Source organism: Ursus arctos, unplaced genomic scaffold (genome assembly GCF_023065955.2).
Source record: "Ursus arctos isolate Adak ecotype North America unplaced genomic scaffold, UrsArc2.0 scaffold_5, whole genome shotgun sequence".
In the NCBI taxonomy this organism is placed as follows: Eukaryota; Metazoa; Chordata; class Mammalia; order Carnivora; family Ursidae; genus Ursus; species Ursus arctos.
Window position 1 is genome coordinate 60,419,426 of NW_026623067.1, and position 26,644 is coordinate 60,446,069.

Below are 26,644 nucleotides of genomic sequence, written 5' to 3' on the forward strand. Positions count from 1 at the left end.
TCAGGTCATGATCTCAGGGTCATGAGATTGGGCCCTGCATCAGGCTCTGCATTCAGTGTGGAGTCCATTAAAACTCTCTCCCTCTCTCTTTTCCCCTCCCCACTCCCTGTGCTCTCTCTCTCTAAAATAAATAAATGAATCCTTAAAAAATATATTGGTTAGGGGCGCCTGGGTGGCTCAGTCGTTACGTGGCTGCCTTCAGCTCAGGTCATGATCTCAGTGTTCCGGGATTGAGCCCCGCATCGGGCTCCCCGCTCAGCAGGAAGCCTGCTTCTCCCTCTCTGCTCCCCCTCTTGTGTTCCCTCTCTCACTGCCTGTCTCTGTCAAATAAATAAGTAAAATATTAAATATATATATATATATATATATTTGTTAAATGAATGAATGAACAGTCTGAGGAGGCAGTCCAACCCCTCAGACTACATACAAGGCTCTCTATAATCTTGTCCCTGCCCCCTCACCAGCCACCTTCCCCTCTACACCTAACTGCATACGTCTCGCTGGTACCTAGGTGCTGGTAGACACTGCCAAGACTTGCTCATGCTGCCCTCCACCTAGAAGACCCTTGCACCTTGCTTGCCTTCTCAGGTCAGGTTTCCCCAGAAACAGACTCTGGAGACAGATTCTGATGAAGGAAATGTATCGGTGAGTGCTTTGGGGAATAACACCCATAAAGGAGAGAAGAAAGCAGCCCTTGGTAGAAGGAAAGTTAACTGTGACAGACTGCACCAGAGGTCTCTGCTGAGCCCATGTGGCTCTGCTTATGGGACGGCTTTCAGAATTGTCCCCAAACTGTGGCAAGGGGATGGGGCCTTTGTACCCCCACCAATGACCTATAGCATGAGGCCATCTGAGGAAGTGGACAACCTTGGGTGAAGCAATTCCCTTTGACAAGAGAAAGGCCAGGGAGGGATTCAACTGTGAGCCGTGGGCTGACAGCACTCAGGGCAGCTGGGGAGCGAGTGCTCTGCTCTCAAAGCAGGATCTGGGCTGTGCGTCGCAGCATGCACAGCACCTCAGCATTTCTCACAGATAAGAAATGGTCCAACTGCAGCCTCCCCTGCCCAAGAAGCCTACCCCGACTGCCTCTACCAGCCCCTCAGCAGCTGAACTTCCATCACCTCCAGGGTTCACCTCCTTGTGTTAAAGGAGCACGTGTGCCTGTCTCCTCCAGCAGGCTAAAAGCTGGAGGGAGGAACTATATTTCATTTACCTTTGTCTCCCTGACACACTTAACTTGATGCCTAGCTGGACCAGAGGCCATGCATTCGTAATTTGACTCTATATAATAAAACTAAATCTACATGTGTCTCTATTTCTTTTTTTTAAGATTTATTTATTTTGAGAGAGAATGAGAGTGTGTGTGTGTGTCTGTGTGTGTGTGTGTGTGTGTGTGTGTGTGTGTGTCTGTGTGTGTGTGTGTGTCTGTGTGTGTATAAGCAGGTGGAGGGACAGAGGCAGAGGGAGAGAGAGAAGCTCAAGCCGACTCCACGATGAGCATGGAGCCCCACACAGGGCTTGATCGCCAGACCCTGAGATCATGACCTGAGCCGAAATCAAGAGTCGGACACTTAACTGACTGAGCCACCCAGGCACCCCAGGTGTCTATTTCTCAATACAGATAGTGCAGCATAATGGTTAAGAGCATGGAGCTGGAGCCAAGCTTTCTGGATTCATTTCCTGGCTCTGTCACTTCTACCTGGATGACCTTGAACAAGTTGCTTAACTGCTCTGTGCACAGTGTTTCATCAACAAAAACAAAAAAATAGTAACTACCTCTTAGGATTGTTGAGTCAATGTGCAATGCTTAGAGCAGTGCCAGACACAGCTTGCAATTAATGTGAGCAACTATTACGAAAGGCATGCATATTCTCAGCAATTCTGTTTAGATTGTGGGGAAATGACCAAGTAGACAAAAGCCCTTGCAAGTCTTGGCTCTCAACAGGAACTCTTAGAGAGATTTTTAGCCTTCGTTTCCACTGCAACCCTTTTGCACTGTCACACACTGGGAAGCCATGTACCAGACATTCCAGAGCAATGACTCCAGGTAGTCAGCTGAAGACTTTCTTCAGTGTGTGGGAGTCAGAAGCATTTGCAAGCACAGGCAACAGACATCAGCTCCATGTCAGTAATGGCGCAGCCCCAGCCATCTCTTCCCGCTGACATTGAGACACCAGGTTCCAGTTCTATGCAATGAAGGATACATGTCATCCTCTTTGTCTTGAGCTATTTTCTGAGCCGTTTGTTGAAAATGATGCAAGAATCAAACAACCACAGATCTGCTTGCCCTGTGTGCCTACTTCCCCACCCCACTCTCCATGCAGGCAGATCTTCTTGAAGGGCCCTAGAGCTATGGAGATTTCCTACCAGTACACCATCACCTACCCGACTGCTAGCCTTCGTTCCCCAGAAGAAGCAAAGGGAAGGAAAGTCAGAAGAAAGACTGGGAATATGGAAATGGGGATTTTCCAAAGAGGGAAAGTCAAACAGGTTCCCCTCCTTCTCCAGAGCAACCCTTTTCCTGAGGCCCAAGATAATGTCACGGTCCTGTTGAGACTCTAATGAATCCAGCAGCCAAGTTATATGGTCTCATTTCTCCCGTGTGAAATCCTTCATTCAAGTTGGCTCAAGAAATGATATCCAGATGGGCTGCAGAGGTCCAGAGATCCCAAATTGCTGATCATTGCAAGTTTATTAATCCACTAAAAAAATAAATAAATACCAAGGAACTGCTCTACACCAGAAATCACTGTAGTCACCAATAACAAGACAGACGTGGTCCTGTTTTCAAGAAGCCTACATTATAATGGGGGGAAGACAGACAATAAGGAAACAAATAAACAAATTAGTTAAGATGGCACACAGGACTGATACACAAAACACAAAGCAGGATAATACACCCTTCGTCACCAGGTAGGAGCTAGTTTAGATCAGATGGCCGGGGAAGCCCTCTCTGAAGAGGTGAACATTGGCCTGAAGAACAAGAAAACATCTCAAAGCTCAGTCTGGGCTAGAGTGTGTTTTGCTTTGGAACTCTCTAAGCGAGGGAACCCCCTCTCCCCACAAGGAGACAGCTACAAAATTAGCTGTTGGGCTGTATCAGGAAGGGAGTGAGGACTCTGGCTGCAAAGAGAACTTGCTGCTCCCCTACACGCGGCCATCTTGAGTTGGCCACTCTCTCCTCACCCCACCTTAGTGGCCTCCTTCCCAGATGCCAGATCCGTCCAGAGTGCAGACAGCAGAATTGTGACCAAGAGCCATGTTGCTGTTCCATAGCCCCCGTTGTGGTGCTGGCAGAGGATGTCTTGTAGAGTCTGCTTGTGCGGCAAGCTCAGTGCCTGAGGAACAGCCCTGTCCCTTTCAGTGCTGTTGTAGGGGGATGGTACCTTGTGGGTGCTAAACCTCAGCCTACAGGGAAAAAATCTCACATTACCCAACAACCAGAAAAAACCGAAAGACTCATCATGAATGTCAGCAACCCTGCTCAAAAAGAGCACTCACAGGACAATAGATTTTTGTACCCCTCCTGATGCTCTTTTCATATTCGTTAAGGGGCAAGAATATATGTTCCACAGTTTTGATCAGCATCAATACACAGGTTGTACCTTGTTTTTTCTACTTTCATTTTTCATATAATACATTTCCCCTCAGTAATATTGTTCCCAAGTGTCATTTTAACAGCTTAAGAGAATCTAAATATGGTGAATTTCTTCGTTAATTTTTGCTTATTTTTATTACATTTTTGAAGACAGATTATTTGAAATTTGTGTGTGTTATACAAGCCCCTGCTAAGGACATGTGGTAGATTTGGTTTTTCTTTGTGGTGGTTGTTGTTTTTTTTTTTTCTTTCCTTCTCTTTTGCCTCGTGGAACTATTCCAGAGTGAAGTGACCAAGTCAATGGGTGTAAACAGTTTTACAGCTCTCGTTAAATTTACCAGACAGCTCTCAGGAAAGATGGAGCCGGTTTATGGCACTGGCCAATAGCAGGTATGTGCCTCTTAGATCTGCTTCTCAACTGGGCTTTATCCGTATAAAGAGATAAAGCGCTGCAATTTGAAGGAATTCCTTGTTTTATAGAGAAAAAAAATCTCAAAGCCTTCATTTAAACCCACTGGTGGTTATATAACATTAATTTAACCTTAGCCTTGCTACTCCATAAACAGACCACTCTATGCACCTGCCGCAGGCCTTTGTCTTTATCTCTCCCTCCTCTAAAATGCTCTTTCCAGAAAATCACATGGCTTGCTTGCTTACTTTAGTCAGGTCTCTGCAGGAGAGCCCTTCTCTCCTCACCCCACCTAAAATGCTGCTCTGCCCCTGTCGCTCTCTCTCCTCTTACCTTGTACACCCCTCCCCATTGCCTGACACCACATGTGCCTTTTTAGTTTCTATAGATAATATCTGTGTCCCTCTTGTAGAATGTACATTTCATGAGAACAAAGACGTTGTTTCTTCTGTCTGCTTCTGTGTTCCCAGTGCCTAGAAGATGCGTCGTACGTAGTAAATATTCCATAACTATTGCTGAGTGAACGAGGGAGTGAATGAACCAAGTGTCTGACTCCATCATCAGTCCTGGCATTCTGAAGAGTGGGAGCTGGAAACCTGTGCGAGGCTCACTGGTGAACCTAAGTTTGCTGGCCATGACTTCCTACCTCAAATGAAACTGGTGAGTCCACTTGCACCAAAAATGTATGCTCACAGAACTTACTGTGTAATTTCTAAGGGTTCTGCCTGGCTGACACTCTTAGTAGGTCCAGAAATCTCTGCTTGAGAACCAGTGCTCCACTGACTACAGCGTAACCCAGAAATCATCAATGTGTGGTCCTACAAACCCAGCTTATTCTAGTTGGGCGCATAAAAGATTAACTGGCATAAGGGTTTTTAAAATTTTGCATTGGTTGCTCCGTAATGAAAAAAATCAAAAATTTCATCAGAAAACCAATCCATATTTCTCAATTCTCTTGAAAATTCAAAAGACCTGGCAGCACTCAGCCCACATTCCTAACTGAAGATAAGCAATCATGGCCGCAGGTGATGTCTGTCCCCACCGCCCCCCATGCCTTTTCTGGTTTAGAAGCTGAGTGTTCATGACCATTTACTACTGGGTTCAGACTGCTGTTTTCTTAAACCTGAGTTGAGGGGAAAGCAAAACAGACCTCTGCCTCTATTTTTCTCAAGCCAGGTCCACTTCACGTATTTGTTACATGCCTAGCCACTACAGGAATTAACTTGGGACTCCTTATCTAACTCAACCATGAATCGTAAGTTGAGGAAACTCGGGCCCAAAACGGTAAGAAACTTGTCCAAGATTACATGGGGCCTGACTTAAACTCAGGTTTCCTAAATCAATGCTCTTCCCCGTGCACTGTCTTCTCAACTGAGTAAAGAGCCGAGAAACGTGTCGTGTCATTAGAAGCCAAGGATGCCTGCAAATCATCAGAATTGGCTAAGTTTTTCAAGGTCATCTCTGTACCCCTGCCAAATGCTCAGAGACATCCGAGCAATGCCTGACCTAGCGAATGAATCAGTTTTCAAATTATAGTTTAAGCCGGGAAAAAGTAGGATTCATTTAAAAGCCACCTTTCGCTAACAACGGAGGGTATAATTTTAATTCTGACCACTCATTTTTATTTTCTTTTTCTTTTTCTTTTTTAAAGGAGATAGAAGCTTATCGAATACACTGCAAGGGAGCAGCAGGCCAGACAGCAAAGGAGAGACTGTGTGCCACACAGCGGTGATGAGGGGCCACAGTTATAGGGCAGAGTGAGGGAGTCCGGGGACATATGGAATTTTCCTTTTTCAGTAACTGTGCCTGGTCGTAAGTAGCCCATTGGTCAGGTAGAGCCTGTGGCTTAATGAGCCTGTTTGTGTTCAGCCCCGTGGTCGGTCGCTGGGGGCCCTTTTACCTGGCTCAGATGTCCATCGCTCAGACCTGTTGCTTAGAGCGGCGTCTGCATTCCCCCGACAGAGCTGCAATGACGAATCTCTGGCATCCAGGCAGAAGTCTCGTCTTCAGCAGCTGCTTCGTGTTGGCCGGAGGTGCAGGTGCACTGTTCCTCCCTAAACTTGTCTGTCCATCAGGGTTTCTGCAGTTACCAGAGCGAGATTATATGAATGTGCTGGCAGGCCGTTTGAGTGAAATTCCTTGGTGGCCAGGTCCACTGGGTTTAGGGGGAGGGGACCCTCCGGCGGTATGGGCTGGGATCCTTGTTGAATCATCATTCGTATATGGAATTGTTGGATTCGTTCAGACACGTGGGACGGTATTTTGCCCGTAGATCAGGGTGGCAGCTGGATCCATAGGAACAAAGGAGAAAGGGGAGCGGCTCAAAGAAGCAAGGGAGCCGAGAGTCAGCCAGCGTCAGGAAAGGGTCCCAACCAAGCCCACAATGGGTGCAGATTCACCCTGGATGAGCTGCAGATGGAGAGGGAGAGGAAAGGGATCCTTTGCCCTCATAGGCACCAGCAGTTGGACTGTTCACACTCAGACCTTCAGACCACATTAGGGAGGCACACTGGCCAGAGATCTTCAGCTGTCTGAGGAGTACTAGGGTTAAGGTCTGAAAAGAGAAAGGAGAGGGAGGGAAGGGTCCCTCTGAAGGGCAAGAGGGGAAATCCCTCATCCTTTCAAGCAAGGGCAGCCTGGCTGGTTCCCCCTGGAGCTTCAGATCTCCCCGCAGAGTAACCTCAGCCAGAGGAGTCCTGGAGTCGGTCCACTGAGGAAAAGTCCAAAGAAATCCCTGGAGAATCCGGGGAGAGTCCCAAGCTGGCAGAGGCTCCCCATGAGGGCCACCAAAGGTGGGGCGACCGATCGGGTGGGAACCGGTGGCTCGGGCTATGAAGGGATTCACCCAAGGCAGAACAAAGGAGATAGAAGCTTATGGAATACACTGCAAGGGAGCAGCCAGCGGGAGAGCAAAGGAGAGACTGTGTGCCCACTCATTTTCATTTTCCATGGAATCAGTTCTATTACATGAAACACACAGCTCTAGCCCACCACGGGAGGCTGGTGCCTAGCAAATCGAGTAGGGATTAGCCACAGCATCGTCTGGAGGACACAGATGTGTTTCATTACCCTAATATGTTCATTTGATTTTAAACACTACAGGCTCCTTTAAATTTCCCACAGCTTGAGTTTCAAGTCATCAAAACTCATGATTTGTCCTGATTCCAAGAGATAAGAAGCAGGTGACCTGAGCCGCTGGTGCTGGGAAGTGCTGCAGACATTGCGTTCCTTCTGACCGCTGACGCTAACCAGGCTAGACACGGACCCCGACTCTGTTCTGAAAAATCCATTCCTCTCAGTCTCCAGCTCAGTATGGCCTCTCTGTGGGAAATTATTCTCCGTTCTGACAGTGGCAATGTTGTGCCCTAGAGTAATACATGAGAGCCACTTGACCTTTTTAGGAAAGTCATTATCATTATTATAACATAATTTTAAAAAGCATTTCCTCCTGAATATTTATATCATCCAAACCCCAAGGACACTAACTGCCACTTCCAGAGGCCCCCGTATCTGTTTTCTTCTACTTTAGCAATAAATGACCTGTTTTTAGCATGATACACAGCCACAGAGTAAATACCACATTTCCCAACTTCCCCTGTAGCCAGAAAGAGCCGTGTGTCTAAGTTCTAGCCAGGGGCATATAAGTAGAAGTATCATGTATAATGTCCAGACAGATCAGGCTGCCTAGAATGTGGGCCTGATGGCTGGATCTCAAGCAGTCATTTCAGACCACTGCGCTGAAGCCAAATTGAGGACGGCAGAGCAAGAAGCTAGCAGGAGCCTGACTTCCTAATGATGCTGGAATTCCCTGTGATTGTCAGCTGAGTCTAATGCTAACCAAAGCAACTAAAAGATTGTCAAGAAGCCTGAAAAACGTTTTGGTAAGTAGGCAGTTAATTATATTTAATTAAAGATCAGTGCATGAAGTTACTTTTCACCACTTCCAATGAGACACTCACTTCTGCATTATGGGTAAGTGAAAATGATGTCTCCCTTTCTTTACATAAAAATACACAAGAGCTAAAAAACATTGGCAGCAATTTTTATGTTTTATTATTTTTTGAGGTATAATTGACATGTAACATGTAAGTTTCAGGTATACAACATAATGATTTGTTATTTGTATATAGTGCAAAATGATCGCCATGTTAAATCTAATTAGTATCTGTCATGACACATAGCAAAGCTTTTTTTCTTGTGATGAGAACCTTCACGATTTTCTCTCTGTTTCAAATATGCCACACAATGTTATTAACTGTAGTCACCATGCTGTACGTTATATCCTCATGACTTATTATTTTATAACTGGAAGTTTGTGCCTTTTGACCTTCTTCATCTCTTCTGCCCCACCCCCACTCTGGCAACCACCAATCTGTTCTCTGTATGTCTGAGCTCAGGGGTGTTTTGGTTTTGTTTTTGTTTTGTTTTAGAGTCCACATATAAGTGACATCATACAGCATTTGTCTCTGTCGGACTTACTTCACTTAGCATAATGCCCTCAAGTCTGTCTATGTTGTCGCAAATGGTGAGATTTCTTTTTTTTGTGGCTGGATAGTATTCCAGGTGTGTGTGTGTGTATGTACCACATTTTCTTTTCTTTTTTTTTTTTTTAAGATTTTATTTATTTATTCGACAGAGATAGAGACAGCCAGCGAGAGGGAACACAAGCAGGGGGAGTGGGAGCGGAAGAAGCAGGCTCCCAGCGGAGGAGCCTGATGTGGGGCTCGATCCCATAACGCCGGGATCACGCCCTGAGCTGAAGGCAGACGCTTAACCGCTGTGCCACCCAGGGGCCCCTGTACCACGTTTTCTTCTCTATTCACCCATTAGCGGACACAGGTATTTTCCATATCTTGGGTGTTGCTATTGCTGCAGAGAACATGGGGGCGTGTATATCTTTTTGATTGAGTGTTTTTGTTTTCCTTGGATAAATACCCAGAAGTATAATTGCTGGATCATATGGTAGTTCTATTTTTAATGTCTTGAGGACCCATTATAGCATTTTCTATAGTAGCTGCACCAAGTCGCGTTCCCACCAACAGTGCATAAGGGTTTCTGTGTTGTCACTGCTGTTTCCTCAATATCTGGTCTAGCTCCTAACACTTAATGGAACTTAATAAATATTCATGGAATGAATGAGCTTTTGTTATCATGCTATCTGAACAGAATGTTTTTCATTTAAGAAAAAGGTATGGGGGTGCCTGGGTGGCACAGCCAGTTAAGTGTCAGGTGTCAGACTCTTGGTTTTGGCTCAGGTTTTGATCTCAAGGTCATGGGATCAAGCTTCGAGTTGGGCTCCTCACTCAACAGGGAGTCTGCTGGAGGTTCTCTCTCCCTCTCCCTCTGCCCCTCCAGCTTTTGTTCTCTCTCTCTCTCTTAAATAAGTAAATAAATCTTTAAAAAAAGAAAGAAAAAGGTGTGAACCCCAACAATCTCAATGTTGAGCAGAATCCAAATAAAATGTTTTAGAGCTGCATTAGCAACTTAAGAAAAATTGGTCTTATATCTGGACTGGCGGGACGATTTCCAGGTACATCCTTGGGAAGTGACTCGGAGAGTAAACGGCTGGCAGTCAGGCAGGGAGGGGCCAGGCCCTGCAGTGAATCAAGCAAGAAACAAGTAGGGGGCAGAGGTGACGTTCCCCTACCTGCACACCATCCACCCTCTGACTCCCCGCCTCACCCCCAGCCTTGCCTCAGAGCTGCCACCGCTGCAGGGCCACACTGCAACATCAAACATGGGATTCTGTTTGCCGACTTGGCTTAATAACAAGGCCTCCCTCTGACCTTCTCTCTGCACAGTCATAAAGGGGAAGGACGCATTTAAAGTGGAATTGCACAGGTTTCCTGACAGGATCACTAGGCTTTAAAGGGAACACCTCAGCTGAGCATCGCTGCCTGGAGTGGATGACGACATCTACCCCAGCCCCAGCCTTGGCACTTTTGCCCCAGTGCAGGTGCCTTCCCTCCAGCAGCAAGAGCCAGCCCGGACCAGTTGCTGGGAGCCCCCACCAGGGCTTGAGTACCAGCCTGTGTTGTCAGGTGCCTTCACCGAAGGATCCAGAGACCCCTTGGTTTGGTTAGCCAATGGTGGGCTATTTTTAGGATGTGCAGAGAACTAAGGAGGAAGGACCCAGCCATACAGCTGGGCTTTGTGGGGTTCGCCCCAAGACATCATTCCAGATAGTAGATCCCCTCCAATATCTCAACCCCAGTTTCCAGAGTCGTTCTCTGGAATTTTCAGACTGGGGTTTCTCCTCCACTGGGTTGACTCAGCTTTTCTCTATCTCTACTTTTCCCTGCTGACTAATTCTCTCTGCCACCCTCCTCTCTGCCTCCCGTTTCTGTTGCCTTTGCCCTGTGGTCCCTCTTTAGTACCATCCTACTGTCCTTTTCCCTTTCCATACCTCACAGACTCCCCAACAGTGGCGTCTGATGGGTTCAGCCTGTCACCCTAACAAAGTTCTTGCGCCAGACCTCGGTCATTGGCCAACCAGTGGGAAGCTGCTTTCGGGTTAGGGGCACAAGGCATTTCCCCGTGGTAGTTCTGCAGGTGAGACAGAGGCTCTCCCTCAAGATTCCAGCAGCACTGTAGGTGGAGGTGGCGGCCAAAGGAAGCTGCAGAGCTTCACTGTAACACCGACGAAGTGCAGAGACCAGGGCTGGAATCTTAGCATCTCCGCAGAGTGACTTTCTGCACATTATTTAACTTCTCTGATCCTCAGTTTCCTCATCTGTTCGATGAGAACAAAACCAGTATCTATCTTGTAAGATTACTGCGAGCATTAAGAGAAAATAATCGACAGCAAGCACCTAGCACAGAGGCTGGCACAGCACGTATGCTCAGCAGATGTCAGTGCTTTCAGTCCCTGTTTGCTGCCAGCCTGGCCCCTAAAGGAGGAAAGTATTTTGTACTCTGAACCCCAGAGTCCTTCTTATCAGCTTCTGGTCACTCCCTATGGCCTTGCTAGGTCACTTATTCATTCCACCTATGTTCACTGAGCCTCCACCGAGTACCAGACACGGTAGTTACAACACAGTCCCTGTTCTCAAGGAGCAGGAGCTATGCGGTAGTTAGCGATATAAATAAGTCAACAACTATGATGTGATGGGACACATCTATCTGATGAGAGCTTTGGGTCCAATCAGGGAAGAGAGATCAGAGGAGACATCCTGGGCAGGTGACATCCAAATTGATTCTGGAAGGGTGAGGGAGGATGGGCTGGACTGAGTGGTGGCAGCTACGGCAGCGGCGTCTAGGGAGATGGGGAAATGAGTCTGGACAGGTGAGAAGGTTCATACCTCCGAGGATCTCTGTCCTACAATACAGAGTTGGGTCTTTAACTTGGGAATAATACAGAGACACTGCAGGAGTTTAAGCAGGGGAGTGGCAGGATCAGCTTTGTATTTGAACAGATCACCACGACTGCTGTGTGGAGAACTGATGAATGACAGGTAGGCGAGGTTGCAAGAACTAGAAGAGCGGAGAGCAGTCCAGACAGCACCATGCTGAAGGTGGTGACAGTGGAGGGAAGGGGAGGAATTGGAGGAATGATTGAAGGATGCGATCTGCAAGACTCAGCAGTGAATTAGAGGACAAAGTGACAGAGAGGGAGGGATCAAGAATGATGCCCAGATTTCTGGTCTGGGCAGCCAGATGCGTGCTGATGTCATTAACCAAGGTATGACTGCAGGAAAGACAGGCAGACTTGGGGTGGAGTGAGGCAAGAAATTAGTTGTAGGAGATACAGGGCATGTGAGGCTGAGGGGAGAGACTATTAAAGGTGGAACATACTGGATCCTATTCAGAGATTACTGAGAGAGCCCCAGTAGAAGAAAAGGTTAAGGACAAAGAAGGAAAGGGGCCCAGAGTCAATGGTGTGAAGGCTCTGGAAGAAACCAAAGGGGATACAATGCAGAGCATGGTGGGAGGATGAACGTTAGACAGGGGTGAGGCCCACCTTGGCTCTTGGGATGAAGAGAAGAATGTAGCCATGGGTGTGCAAGTACCTCAGGTCTTGACCTGGGACCCAGGAGCCCTGCCCTGCCACTCACCTCCTGGCTTCTGATCATTTTCCTTGGTCCTCCTTGAGTCCTTTAGCCAGTTGGTGAATTAGCTCTTCCGTGTAGTGGAACCACCTTGAACACATAGTTGGCCTTGGATAAGTGACTCTGTGCTTCAGGCTTCTCATCTGTCAAATGGAGACAGACAACCTGGAAACGTGGTTGTAAGGCTTAAATGGAAGTACGTGTGAACATGCTCAGAACAGGGCCCAGCCTCCAGGATGCTGCTTACGACACTAGCAGTCTTCCCCAGATGTGTGCTGACTGAGAGAGAGCACAAGCAGGGGGAGGGGCAGAGGGAGCGGGAGAAGCAGGCTCCCCACGAGCAGGGAGCCTGAAGCCGGGCTCAATTCCAGGCCCCTGGGATCATGACCTGAGCTGAAGGCAGACGCTTCCCCTACTGAGCCACCCAGGCGCCCCAGCAACCTGTATTTTTGACATTGATGTGATGAAAAGAACAGAGTTTGCGTTAAGTAGAATCAAATTTTAGTCCTGGCTGTATGTTTAAGGAGTTGACCTTGGGCACTTGTCTGAGCTTTTGTTTCCTCTTCCATGAAATGAGGGAAGAAAAACCTGCTCGTGGAGTTTCTGTGAGGATCCCATCAGCTGGCACAGGGCAAAGCCGTCTGAAGGCACTCCTGCGCCGTGCAGGGTGCAAGATACCCCCACGTGCTCTGAAGTCAGGCTCGATTTGACGACTGAGCCCTCTAACGCATCCAGAATCCCCCACCATAATAGCTCTATACCCCTCGTAAGAGTTTTCAAGCCTTTCTTATTATAGTATTACATGCCATCCCCATGAAAGGAATTGGGATGTATCTCAGTTGAATTCATACTCACCATCCCCCTTGTTGGGGGTAATATTTTTTTCATCTGCCTTCAGCTAAATTGTGTAAAGTTTCAAAGGGAAATACTCTCAATCTGATGTCTGAAGGACTCCAGTCCTGCAGGCCAAGATTTCATTTATTTTTGGTGGGGTTTCTCACTTCCTGGCATCAGCTGCCGCCCTGAGGACGCCTCAGAAAGTGGGTTCTTCCAAAGGCACCCCTCCATTCCGGGAACCTGCCCACCGTCCTCCTCTCAAGGGGTCCGGGTCTTGTGCCAGGGCTCACCCTGTGAAGCTGAGTGGGAGGGCTGCTTCTCGCCGCTGGTGTATCATACCCAGAGCGCAGGGGCCCAGCGGACTTTGACCGCACTACCCCAGGAGGTCCCCCAGATGCGAGGGGAATTTAGAGACCAGGGAAAGGGAGCTGGCACACGCTGTGTGCTTCTCCGGGGTCACAGCCAAAGGCAGCTTGGACTCGGCCATCCTCCTTACTCAGGAACCCGTGGGCTTTCTGCCCAACGAGATACTCCCCAGATAGCCCCTTTGAACTTGAATCCTATAGTCCCCTCATAGGGTCTCACTTTGCTGTTGAGTCTTTTTTCCGTCAGTGATCCTGTGTTTGTAGGGCTAAATTGAGTGGTTCTTTATTGATAGGAAGGACTCCATTCTGTCCTCAGAGAACTCTAAACACTGGGGCCTCCGTTTCTCCTTCACACACATTTATCTCCAATTTGCTTCCTACAGCCTTCATTGGCATTGTATTTGTGGGATGATCGATCATTGTGAAATCAATTCAGCTTGCAGTCTATACTTCCTAGGCACAGAGTTTTCTTCGTTTGCGGGTTTTTTAAGTTTTTAAATGGACGGTGCTGACTTCAGCCTCATGTTGCTCCCTCTGCAGAAGGTCCAGCCACTTCTTTCTTTTTGGCCTGTGTCATTTGTTCTAGACCAGCAATTCTCTTGGCCACTGTCACACCCAGTGCCCGGCCCCAGCCCCAGCCCCATGGAGGGGTGTGCAGTCGAGGATTGAGGGAATCCCTGAAGCTCCTCGCCCTGTGCTCCCTCATGGGCCTTCAGAAGCCAGAGGGAAGCAGGAAGCAGAAGAATGTCCCAGTGGGTTGGGAAGAGCCTTCCTCCTTTAATATTTAGACTTTAAATTGAGTAACTTTTCAAGTATTTATTTGTGAAGAGCCTGTGTTCAGGTTCAAAGGCAGCCATTATGCACCTGGATCTTCGGTGAGCAATGAAATCTGGAGTCTGACCTCTCAGCTCCCTGGCAAGTGGGGTGACCAGATAATGTCATTCCTGGCTGAAATTCTCCTGTGGCTTCCCATCTCTTCTAGAAGGGTCCAAAGTACTGCACAAGCTGCCCTGCCTCCAAAATCCGAAACCCTGGGCCTTGCCGTCTCCAGCCACACCTGCCTCAGTCCTTTGTCTTCTCCCTGGCTGCCTTGGATACCTTCCCTTCTAGGCAGCCTCTTTTTTGTTTGAGGTCTCACACTTACATTTCACCTACTCAGAGACTGTCTCTGGCCACCTGGTCTGGAGCAGCCTAGAACAAGGGCCCTGAGGTCAAGGCACAGGTCTGTCCTTGCCACCTTGCCTCTCTTCCTATGTTTTCCCCCACAACCCTACTAAGAGCCCCTGCTCAGGTCCCTAACTCCACTTCATCTCACTCCACAGCTCAGTAGCATTCCTCCGAAGTCTGCCAAACATCCTCCCAGTTCTTTTTCCCTCCTGTCTCTTCCTCAAGAAAAATCATCTTTCCCTGTGTCCTGTCTCTCCAGGATCCAGTGTCGGGGTATGAACTGGGACTCTGGAGACATAAATACATTCAGCACACCCTGAGGGACTGTGGTGAGCCAGGCTCTGTGCCAGGCTGTCATTTACTCCAGCGGTTGGATCTTAGCTTTTCAGCTTACTACCTGGGTATAATGGTCCTAACCTCTCAGACCCTTCGGCTTCTTTAAAATAGGGCTAGTAAAGTTTACTGTGATGGCTAATTTTGTGTGTGAACTTGGCTGGGCCACAGTGCCCAGATATTTGGTCAAACATTGTTCTGCATATTTCTATGAGAGTATTTTTGGATGAGATTAACATTGAAATTGGTGGCCTCGAGTAAAGCAGATTGCCCTCTATGATGTCAGTGGGCCTCATGCAATCAGTTGAAGGTATGGATAGACAGGTAGCCCGCAACATCAGCTCTTCCCTAGCTCTCCAGGCTGCCAGCCCACCCTGCAGTTTGGACTTGCTGGCCTTAGTCATATGAGCAAATTCCTTAAACTAAACCTCTCTATGTATGTATATATCCTACTGGTTTTGTTTCTCTGGAAAACCCCAAACAAATACGATAACCTTGTGGGATTTCATAAGATTAATTAGCCCTAATAATTGCTCCTATTTACTGAGTGCCCACAGTGTGCTGCCCACCTTGCTGAGGGTTACCATACATCACCACAGGTAATCCTCACCACGGCCTTATGAGCTGGTGTCATTCTTGTCCTCCATGGACAGCAAGACAGTGGACACATAGATGGCTGTCACTCACAGTCAGTAAAGACTGGCTTGATGGTGGTTTGAGGGGGCAGTTCAGAGAGGAGAGACATATGTGCATGACCAAATACCTGGACTTTGTACACTCTCCTTTCGAACCTGTCCACTTAAATAACTTCTCACTGATAAGCTCATACACCAAAGCCAGCCGCCCTCATGGCCTGCTTCCAGCTAAGCGGAAGGTGGGGGAGAGCTGCGGCTTGCAGGGTGCTGTGGCTTATGGAGCAGCTGCCGGGGAAATGCCGCTCCACATTCACCACAGGATTGGCCCTGCCCCCCCCCCCCCTGCTGTCGCTGCCTCTGTGTGGTGGGGCGGCACTTGGCCTGCCCTGGAAAGCAAGAGACCCTGGCGAGAGGCTGAAAGTCCTTCTGTAATGGTTCTCTTGGCTGGCAATGCTACATGTTTCCCCAGAAAATTCCCTTTACCCACAAACAAACATTTTTTGCCCTTTCCTTTCCAATAAAAAAAAAAGTTTTTTTAAAAAAATTAGAAAAGCCTTTTAAGGCATATAAGTGTGCGACCTTCTTCCATGCAAATTAGAGTGGATTGTAAGAAATCAGGGTCCATTTCCTATATTCCTCTTAGCATTTTGCTAAGAGCTGTTCCGTGTTTTCTGACGTTCCCACAATCCTGTGAAATAGGTATCACTTGACAGATGGTGGCACAGTGGCTTGAGGGACAGGTAGACTTGCCAGTCACACAGTTCTAAGTAGTGTAATTGTCATTCCTGTCTTGCTTCCGTGAAGGAGCCTCACCAAGAGTGATGGCTTGGTGGCTCTGGGGAGGGCTGATGACTCTGAGAACTCTCTGCTTCTGCTGGGCCGGGACCTCCGTAGAATGCCTGAAAACAGTGGGACCCATTTGCTTTCTTTCTCTGAATTCATTCATTCCCTCATTCATTCATTCAACAGGCACACACACTTACTCTATGTCAACATGTTCCAGATGCTGGAAATAAGACATAGTTCCTGTCTGGCCAAACGCTGGGTTGACATCGTGCGGACGGTAAAACATTGTAAAAGCCAAATTCAGCAAAACCCTCCCTGAAGGATCTTACTTTCTGTTTATCCTAAAAACTCTTAACACTGATTTTTGCTAAGAAATGTCCCCATTACTACGGTGTTCTGTCTGTTTGGTTAACATTTGTGTTCTTATTTATCCTTTCCAAAAGCTATGCCTTCGGAAACCGGGGAGACTACCTACGAATTCCTCGAGAGCGGAGGTTGTGAACTTACCAGCCGCTCAATAAATACGCTCTGACTTCACACAGATCATTTCTGACGCCCAGTCATTTCCCTGTGGAATAAAATGTTCACATTTACACAACTCATCAATTTTATTTTTAAGTGTTGAGGTGCATGCTGTCAGCTTTCCTATCACATTTTTTTCTCCTGGACCTAAATCAGACTGTGAATCCCCGTGTGTAGAGTGATAATCTGTCATATAACCTGACATGCAGCTCTGTAAATCTCCTGTCCCTGCAAACCTAGAGAAATCAGAAACGTTTGCCAGGGACACATTAGCTTTAAGAACTTATTTCCAAACTCTGTGTTTGCTCTGTCTCTGTCTGTCTCTCTCCTCTCCTTCCTTCTCTTGTCGCCCCTTGGATCACAGTGTGATTTTTCATACAGTAGCTTCTGGGATGGGAACAAAGACGAAGGGACTATGAGAAAGGTCATTGCTCCCTGCCTCCTATTGTTCCTTAGGGTTCCCAGGCCCCAGCATGTTCTTGTTTAAACACGAGACTTGTTAAGTACTTCCTAAAGCTAGAAGTTTGGAGAAGGAGAAGGAAAAGCTGTAGGAACTAAGCCAGCTGCCAGTCTGGTGATCATAGTACAGAACCTATATAGGGCCAGCCATGAAGGAGGGGACAACCAGGGGGGACAATGTAAGTTAAACAGTCCCCTTTCTCTCTGGGCTGTGGGAGCCCATGCCTGTCCTCACCTTGGCAGCCGTCCAGCCTTGCCTGACCTTGGAGCTGTACCTGCAGGGCTAGGGAGAAGCCATGTGCTTCCCCCAGCAGTGCTTGGTAATTTGCCAGGGGGCCTGGCGCCCTGCAGGCGTCGCAGGTGATTCTGACGGGCTCCTCACTCCCTGACTTCTGGTCAAGGCTGGCCTGGCCCCAGAAGGAGGCCCGGATTAAAGTGCTTTGGAGGGGACCTCGGGAGGTGGATGTGGGGCTGGGGAGCCCTTCTCTCCTTTCTTGAGATGGCTCTGGGGAGGGGTGTAACCACTCCACCACCCGACTACCTAATCACGGTTCTCAAATATTGGGTGGGTCCCACTCTCAAGAAGGGATGGCACCCCCCACTCACACACACACCCGAGGCTGGCACAACAGCCAGATCTCCTGTATAAAAATCTCTCTCCTCCCGGCCTGTCACCTGGTCTAAAATTCACACCACCGTACTCTGTCCAGCCGGTCCAGAAAACCCTATGAGGATGAACAGGTGTCATTTGAGAGTAGGACTGAAGCTCTGTGCTGACTGGCCAGTAAGAGTGTCCAGTGTGCGGATACCACCAAGAAGACAGCAGGGCTTGGAGCAATGGGGCGGAACTTAGCAGGGGTAAGTCTGAGTGCACAGGTGAGTCAGAAAAAGCCGCAGCCCCAGGTTCTCAATAGACATTGGTGCTGATAAAAGTGTGTGGGGGGGGAGCTTGTGAGGCAGGACCAGGCTGGGCACTTAGCCCAGGGGAGTAGCAGGGCCTGCAGGCTTTGGCTGAATGGGGGTCCGTGTCCCATTGAAAGAGACCGCCACCGACCACTCCCAGCCATTGTTGCTGCGTGAGAACATGGCCCCCACTGGCCAGCTTTGGCTTTTTTTTTTTCTTTTTAAGGAGAAGGGAAGAACCACAACCGGCTTTTTTTATATGTTGGCAACTAATTTAATTTACAAACACTGTTATGGGCCTGCATTGTACAAGCTAAATCTGTGGGTCTCACTTGGCTACTAGGAAATAGTGAAAGAGTGAAGGAGGAGATGGCCCAGGGCCATACAGGGCGTAGCTCAGATGCTGTTCTTCCCAGCTCTAGTGAGTAACAAAAAAATGATTTAACAGGCAGGAGGCCCTTCACGATCAATCAAACCCATTTAAGCCAAGAGCCAAGTGCAATATTGTCAGCCTCTTACACCTCAGATCCATGTCTTGCCCCTGAAAAAAAAATAGTTCAATCCATTCTTTTGTCTTTTTTCTTCTCTTCCAAGCTAAACAAACAAACAAACAAACAAACAAAACCCCAAAAACTAAAATGCAAGGCTTTGGCAGGAAAATTTCTCTGGAGAGGTGGCACTTAATTCTAGAGAAGACCTTTGCCTCCCTAGTCATTAGTCAGGAATGTTCCAGGTGAATCTCCAAGCCAACAACATTTAGAACTTGGAGCAAAGCCCTGAATGACCGTGGGCAAGGTTCTTAGCCTATCTGATTCCCTTCTTTTGCTCACTCAGAGAAACTACTCTCAGGCAAGAAAAGCACAAAAGCAAGACTGGCTAATTGTCTTCCAGACACGTGTGCCTCAGTTTACTCCTCTATAAAACTAGTGGAGCAAGCCTAAGGCCTTGGAGGGCCAAGGATCTGTCACAGCCTTCTACACAGAGCACTCCCCTCTGTGGAAATCAGGATTGCCCTCCAGCCAGAGTGTGAAATGGGTGACGTTCGAATTCTTTGAGCTTCGACCTACCTTCTGTCAGGTCTGGTTACCTGATGCCCCAGCTGAATGCCGGATTCCCCAGTGACACTTAACTAAATGAAAAGCCAGTTATCTTACTAAGTGACACAGCAAGGTATATGTATATGAACGTAAAAAGATAGGGAATATTATGTTCATCCGAATATCACTTGGACCAAAACCTACATGATGAATTTGTGCTCCTTTTTTTAAAGGTTCAGAATGTCCTAACCACTCATTTCAGAAATCACATTCAGGACTTTCATGCTGAAAACCATGAAGTGTTTAGAGTTTGGAACTATCTGCTCATCCTGACTTGGAAGCAAGTGTATTTATTCAGCATAAAAGGAAGTATCTGAACTCACAGAGTGAGATTCTCTGCAACTTCTAAAAGCAGCAAGACTGGACAGGCAACTTTTAGGACAAGCAGACACATTTCTCTGTCCTGAATACCACCTTGCTACCTTAACGAAGCTCAGCGTGATAAAGGACATGAGTTTTGGTAAATATAGGGACATGTTTAGGTGATAAAAATGAGCTCTTTTTTCTGAAATTCCCTTCTTTTGCCTTCTTCATTCAGTTATTTAGTTTTGAACTACTCTTTTGTGAAAGCAAACACATAAACAAGGTTGTTGAGAATATCACATTATCACCCTGGGGAATAGAATGACTTTCCATCCCACCTTTATTACTTTGCCTACGTTTTTGGGACCCAGCTGGCCTTTTGGAATGACAGATCTGCATAAAAATTGGGCTAAGATACCTTATCCCAACTAAGCGGGATACCTGGGTGACTCAGTCAGTTAAGCATCTGCCTTCAGCTCAGGTCATGATCCCAGGTCCTGGGATCAAGACCCACATCAGGCTCCCTGCTCAGCGGGGAGCCTGCTTCTCCCTCTCCCTCTCTCCTTCCCTCTGTGGGTGCTCTCTCTCTCTCTCTCTCTCAAATAAATAAACAGATAAAATCTTAGAAAGAAGGAAAGAGAAAGAAAGAAAAAAGAGAAGAAAGAGAAAGAAAGAAAGAAAGAAAGAAAGAAAGAAAGAAAGAAAGAAAGAAAGAAAAGAAAGAAAGAGAAAGAAAGAAAGTAGGAAAGAAAGAAAGAAAGAAAGAGTAAGAAAGAGAAAGAAAGAAAGAAAGAAAGAAAGAAAGAAAGAAAGAAAGAAAATTGTCGAATATGCAGAACTGAACCAGAGAAAATTCCCGCAACTGCTGAGGGAGATGATGCATGAGGATGAGAATGGAACAGAAGGCAGGGTGAACCCCAGCTATCCCAGCTCTGGGCAGAGCGCCCCCCGCATCCTTCCTGCACCTCCCCGGGGCTCCCCTCTCAGATACTTTTTCCAGGGCACGCTTTCACCCTGTTCCTAGCTCAGCTCTCCTGCCTCTGTGCTAAGAAGTCAACTAATTTTCTTCAAGCCCCTTCTGGCTTCTTCCTCTCTCCCAAGTGATCATTTTCATCACCTTCCCTAGATTCTTCCCTAATACATACAGCCTTGCTTAATCATTTGGTAGCTACCCGTAAGGAACGACATGGCCCAGAGAATTCCATGGAAGCTCTCTTCTCCTTAGCCAGTGAGTGGAAACCAGCATCATACTCTGCCCTAGAAAGTGTTTTCGTGATGCTGCACTAGGCTCTGTGCCACATATGACCCCTAAGACTTTTCTTTTTCCATTGTTAGGCATAATCTACCATTCTTCTACCTTTCTTTCTGCAGCTTGTGTTTTTCCTGGCCCTTTTCTTCTGCCCTGGCCCCTAGACAGTGGAGTGATTAGAATGTGCTGATGGAACATTTGCCCCTTGTTGTGGCTCCTGGAGCTGGAGCCTCCAAAGGATGACCCGCTGCTTCTGCAGCGTTTTTCTCTCACTGGAGTCATGCTCGCCACGTGGGCCTGTCCACAACGGGCAGCTCCCGGAAAAGACAAATCCATCATCTCGTTTGCTTCATTTTGCGTCCTCTTTCTGGAAGTTGAACAGGTTGGCTGGTTGGAACAATCTTGCATTGAGAGCACATAAGTGACTTTCCAAGGGGCTCCAAAGTGTTTTTCCTTCTCAGAAATGTCAGTCATCCCTCTTTTCTGAATTTCATCCGAATATTACGTACAATTCTGCCATGCTGCTGCTCTGTTCTTCTAGGTGGGAGCTATTGTGATGCAAGTACGTGTTACTTTGCATGCGAGGAGTTAGCTCTCTGCTGCAACCAGCTTCTGCCTGAACATTGGCTATTCACCAGACACGTGCCGTTACTGAATTTCTCCTCTGCAACATGGCTTGTTGGCATCAAAGGGCCAGGGAGAGGCAAGCAATTGATCTCAGAACCCCAGTGTGTGGGTGTCTCAAGAACTTAATTTTGGAGAAAAGTGAGATTGAAGTTAATCACTCGTCGATTTGATGACTATTTATTGGGTCTCGACTCTATGCAAGGCACTGGGTTTATAAGCAATGATAAAACTAGAAAGCAGTTAAACCATAACAACAGATGATTTGTTAAGAGCTCCAAGACAGGGAGACCCAAGAACTCTTTGAGGAAGAAATGAAAAGTATCCAGAAATAGTGATTTTATATTTTATATATTAGCTCTTCTCTTTTCCTTTAAAAAAAAAAGTCTTAAAATAGGGCTTTTTCATCAATGAAGCCTGACAGAAGTATCATGGGAGAAGAATCAATGCCCACCTGGTATAAGATTACACAGGAGGAGCCATGGGGAAGTGTGACCTCTTCTCTTTGTGGTCCTTAGACACTAGAGACTGGGGATTTTTTTAAAAAGATTTATTTATTTATTTAAAAGATTTTATTTATTTATTTGAGAGAGAGCGCAGGGGTGGGGGCAGAGGGAGAGGGAGAAGCAGACTCCCTGCTGAGCAGGGAGCCGGACAGGGAATTAGATGCCAGGATCCTGGGATCATGACCCGAGCCAAAGGCAGCCGCTTAACTCACTGAGCCACCCAGGTGCCCCAAGATTTATTTATTTACTTTAGAGAAAGAGAGAGAGAGAACGCATGGTAGTGGGCGGGGGGAGAGGAAAAGGGAAAGCAGATTCCTGCTGAGCTCGGAGCCTGATGTGGGGTTTGACTCAGGCTCTACGCGGGGCTGGATCTCATGATCGTGAGATCATGACCCGAGCTGAAAGCAAGCGTGGGATGCTCACCTGACTGAGCCACCCAGGCACCCCTGCTCCTGGAAATTTTTTAAGGGACGAGCAACTTTATTAAGAGAAGTAAACATGAGTGGAATTCTGAAACCTAATTTTTGAGACCAAGAACTATAAAACTGACCAAGACCGTAACACAGATAAGATACCCAGCGTTAGCTAAATTCTATTAAAAATTATATTATCACAGAGATGCACTAGCTTAAATAGAGGAACTAGAAAAAATTTAATGCTAAAATAGAATGAAAAATGGAAAATCATTTAAGATTTAAGATTATTTGTAAATGTGTTTACAAAGAAATTAGTGCAAAAATCAAAAATAAAATCAAGGGGAGCTTGGGTCTTCTGGCCCATTGGAAGTTTGGAATTCTAGGTACATCTGTGGTGATCTTGAAAAGGAATGACATGTGAACCGGGGACAGATTTTCAAAATTTGGATCAAAATTTTTGTTGCCTAATAAAGAAGACTCCACCCAATGGAGGAATCCTCTCTATAGCAGTTCCAGCTAAATGCTTTCTTTTTCAAAGAGTGTCTCATACAATTTCAATGAAGTATTTTTTAAACCTCAAGTTTATTCTAATTAACAGCTTTTCTGTGAAGATATAAACTCCAGATTTAGAAGAGCTTGACCTGCCACATTTTAAAGGGCACTGAGAATTAACATTGTAGTTCGAAAAAGATAAATTCCTAACTCTTTTCTGTTTTGTTTAATTTTACCTCCTGGAATGTTCTCAGTTCTCTCAAGAGATTGTAGAAGTCACTCGCGGAGTGAAAACAACTGAAATTCATTTAAAAATTATTTGGGGCACCTGCGTGGCTTAGTTGATTGGGTGTCCAACTCTTGATTTTGGCTCAGGTCATGATCTCGGGGTCTTGAGGTAAGAACCCCTCATTAGGCTCTGCTCTCGGTGTGGAGTCTTCTTAAAAGTTTCTGTCTCCCTCTCCCTCTGCCCCTCCCCACCGCACACTCAAGCATGTGCACTCTCTCTCTCAAATAAATAAATATCTTTTAAAAAATATTTGATACAGGAATTTAGAGGAGGAAATAAGCTAAATTGAAAGAAGGAGAAAGTCAGCACAGGAATAGTCATTGGAACAGCCCAGGTAAGAGCTTGAACCTGAGTGGCAGTGATAAGGATGAGAGCAAAGAAGAAAGAAGAGGGGCGCCTGGGTGGCTCAGTCTGTTAAGCGTCTGCTTTCAGCTCAGGTCATGATCCTAGGGTCCTGGGATCAAGCTCCACACCAGGCTCCCTGTTTGGTGGGTAGCCTGCTTCTGTCTCTCCCTCTGCCAGCCACTCCCCTTGCATGTTCTCTCTCTCTCTTTGTCAAATAAATAAATAAAAATATTTTTAAAAAACTTAAAAAAAAGAAAAAAGAAAGAAAGAAGAGACATTAACGGACACGAGAGCTACTCACAAAGAACCACCAGTCTCAGTGAGGGATTGGATGCTGAGGAATGATTCTAGAGGAATCAAAAAAGATTGAGGTTTTAAATCTAAGTAACTGAAAATTTTGTATTAACAGAGTATGGCAATCAGAAGAAAGATCCATTAGTAGCTGGGGAGGAGGTTGAAGTGGAATTGGTTGATTCTGATTTTTTTATCTGTTGAGTTTGAAGTGACAGTTGTATTTATAGTATGGAAAAGTCAGGCATTGGTCCTATCTGCCTTCCTTGCAATTGTGTTCCTTGGTTCACTATTGGCTTTTACCCTTGGCCTCAGGCTGACCAGATCCAGATGTGAAGTTAACTCTTAGCAAGCTGAGTGACTGAGTTTAGCAGCTGCTTAGCTACCAACACAACACAGCACAGGAAATTGGAGAGGCTTTAAAATCAAGGGATACCATTAAAAAGTTGAAGCAGTACTTTGTGATAAAGTGTGGCAATATCTACTTAGACAATAGACCAATCATTTGGTCAACCTCCCACTCTTTCATGAAGTGAACAGTTATCCCCTGTTGAGCCTTCACAGCAGAACCAGGAATCACTACCCAATCTCCAAATGGAAAAGCAGTCATCAGGAAATGGGCCTCAGCAGCCCCTTAGGGAGCAGATGAGTTTTGGGGTGGAAACTATAACCCCATCACCAGATAATGAGTACCTTGCTAGAAACATGTGTCTGTTTGCATATTCAAATTGCCCCTACCAATATCTCAATGAGGCTTCATTTTGAAATAATATAGATTTGCCTTAATCAAGAAAAGTAAATGAATCTGAACTTCAAATCTGGTAAACCAACATTCTAAGACATTATATGTGTTTTGACTATGTTAACAGAATGCATATTTCTTTTAGAAAATATTTTGAAAAGCATTCCAAACACAGAGAAAGACGTAGAAGATAAAGTAGCAAATACTTATGCGTATACCACCTGGATACAACAAATGCCATATTTGCTTCAGTTTTTTAAAAGAAAATGAAATGCTATAGATTTGATGTTCCTTGTCTACCTTCTCAGCTTCCTTTCCGTCCCCTGGTTTCTCAGAGGATATTGCTGTTCTGAAATTGGTATGTTCTTCCTGCGCACGTTTTTATACTTTTGTTGCATGTGACTGTCCCAAGATGTATCACATAATATTATTTTGTCTGTCCCTAATTGCACACAAATGACATCACATAGTATTTTCTTATTCTATCGTATTTTTATATATCACAATGTATTTATCCATTCTGCCACTTAGGGACATTTAGGCTGTTTCCAGTTTTTTCCTGGAATGAACATCCTTGTACACATTTACCTGAACGTGGGAGCTTCTCTAGAAGATATTAGTAGATGTGGAATTACTGAATTTCAGGAATGGTACATCTTTACCTTAACTAGAGATGGCCAAGTCATTCCCCTAAATGACTGCTCGGAGGACACCCCTCCCAATGCTGTATGAGCATCCCTAATATTCCACACTAGTCAAACATGTTAATTTTTGTCATCCTAGTGGGTATTTTCATTTTCATTCCCTGGTAAAGAGTGAAGCTTCTTTCAAAATATCCAAGCTCTTCTAAGTCAGCTAGAAGTTTGTTTGCCTCTTATCAACCAATTAAGACAACGTGCTCGAAAAGGGAGTATAAGAGTCTGAGAAAATTACAGCTAGGACTGAGAACTACTGCCAAAGCTAGACGAAGCTGAGATTAAGGTAAACCATACTTGAAGTTCCAGTCAGGCGGAAAGCGTGGATGATTTTTAAAAATCATTTTGCTGAGCACCTTTCAGACCTTATCTAATTAATACAGATAAGACCAACAGGGAACTGCAAGGGATTATCAGTAAAATCATAGTCAAAATCAGTGCCTGGACACAAAGTGGAGCCCAGGTCTCTAGTTCCTTGTGATGGCATCTACATGAGGGTAACCTGGGGGCATTTGTTATTTGTTCTATGGCATTCACCTGGGAAAAGGAAACGTGTTTAGTAGAAGGTGAGCATCTTGAAATTTGTGGTTCAATTTATTAGTCTAAAGAAGGGAGAAGGGCTTCTGTGCTGGGGGAGAAAGTTTAGACTCAGATAAACCCAGTGCTGCCAGTTATCGCTATGAGGCTCTCCAAGTCTCAGTTTCTTCAGAATTGCTACAGGATTGAAAGTAACAACTATTTCCAGTCTACTGCCTGGTACACCTAAGTATGTAACAAATTCATGATTGTATCAAAATAATTGAGCAACCACTACATTCCAGGCATTGCTGCAAGTCCTGGGCACACAGCGATGAACACTGAACATTAGATTAAGTTCTACCTGTCAAGAAGCTCACATCCTGGGACAAACAATGAACAAATAATCCACTATGTGGAATGTCAGATGATAAATGCAGCTGAGAAAATGAATGTGGTGTAAAAGGGACAGAAATGGAAGGGGCTCACCTCGAATCAATGCTGCTTTCTCCTCCTGCTCATTGCCAGGCTGCCCTGGGAATCATCTTCTGAGTCACTGGAGTTCTAACCCTCTTGAACTGTGAAATGGGAAAATAATAATGGAATCGTGTGTGGTTTTATTTACTTGCTAAATTTAAAGTTTAGACAGTCTTTCCAAACTTTGATTTGTTTAGAACTTTCACTTTAAAGCAAAGAGAAAAAGGCACGATTGCTTACTGATTTAACATTAACAAAATAGTTGAAAGTTGTCCAAAATTATACAGATTTTAGTGGAGTGAAAAAAGGACCTGAATGGAAAAAAATAGTATATATAAACAAAAATATGTAAAGTACAAAAAGCAATGCATGGAGACTCTCAGGAGGCCCTTTTCTTCCATAGCCCTGGAATCACACAACCTCTCTGTGCTGTTCAGCCTTGTCCATGCAATGATGCTAAGAGGCCATCAATCCTACAGTTATTTGACCCCCGGATACGACTACTCCTTCCTTTGTTTTTGAGAACTGAAACACTGATGG

General features: G+C 46.0%; 1 long non-coding RNA gene across 4 annotated transcripts in view; it reads right to left on the bottom strand.

Annotated features, from left to right (window-relative positions):
* Positions 1-1,431: 1,431 nt before the first annotated feature.
* LOC113255193 (uncharacterized) overlaps positions 1,432-26,644 on the bottom strand; it is a 29,623-nt gene continuing 4,410 nt past the window's right edge. The window contains exons 2-4 of one of the 4 annotated variants that reach the window (XR_003316202.4): positions 26,117-26,205; positions 12,062-12,198; positions 1,432-6,087 (exon numbers count right to left, since the gene is read on the bottom strand). This is a non-coding gene — a long non-coding RNA (uncharacterized LOC113255193). Of the gene's footprint in view, positions 6,088-8,085; positions 11,263-12,061; positions 12,199-26,116; positions 26,206-26,644 lie in introns of those variants that run through there. The other 3 variants (XR_008957559.1, XR_006409522.3, XR_006409523.3) reach the window with 3 other exon arrangements.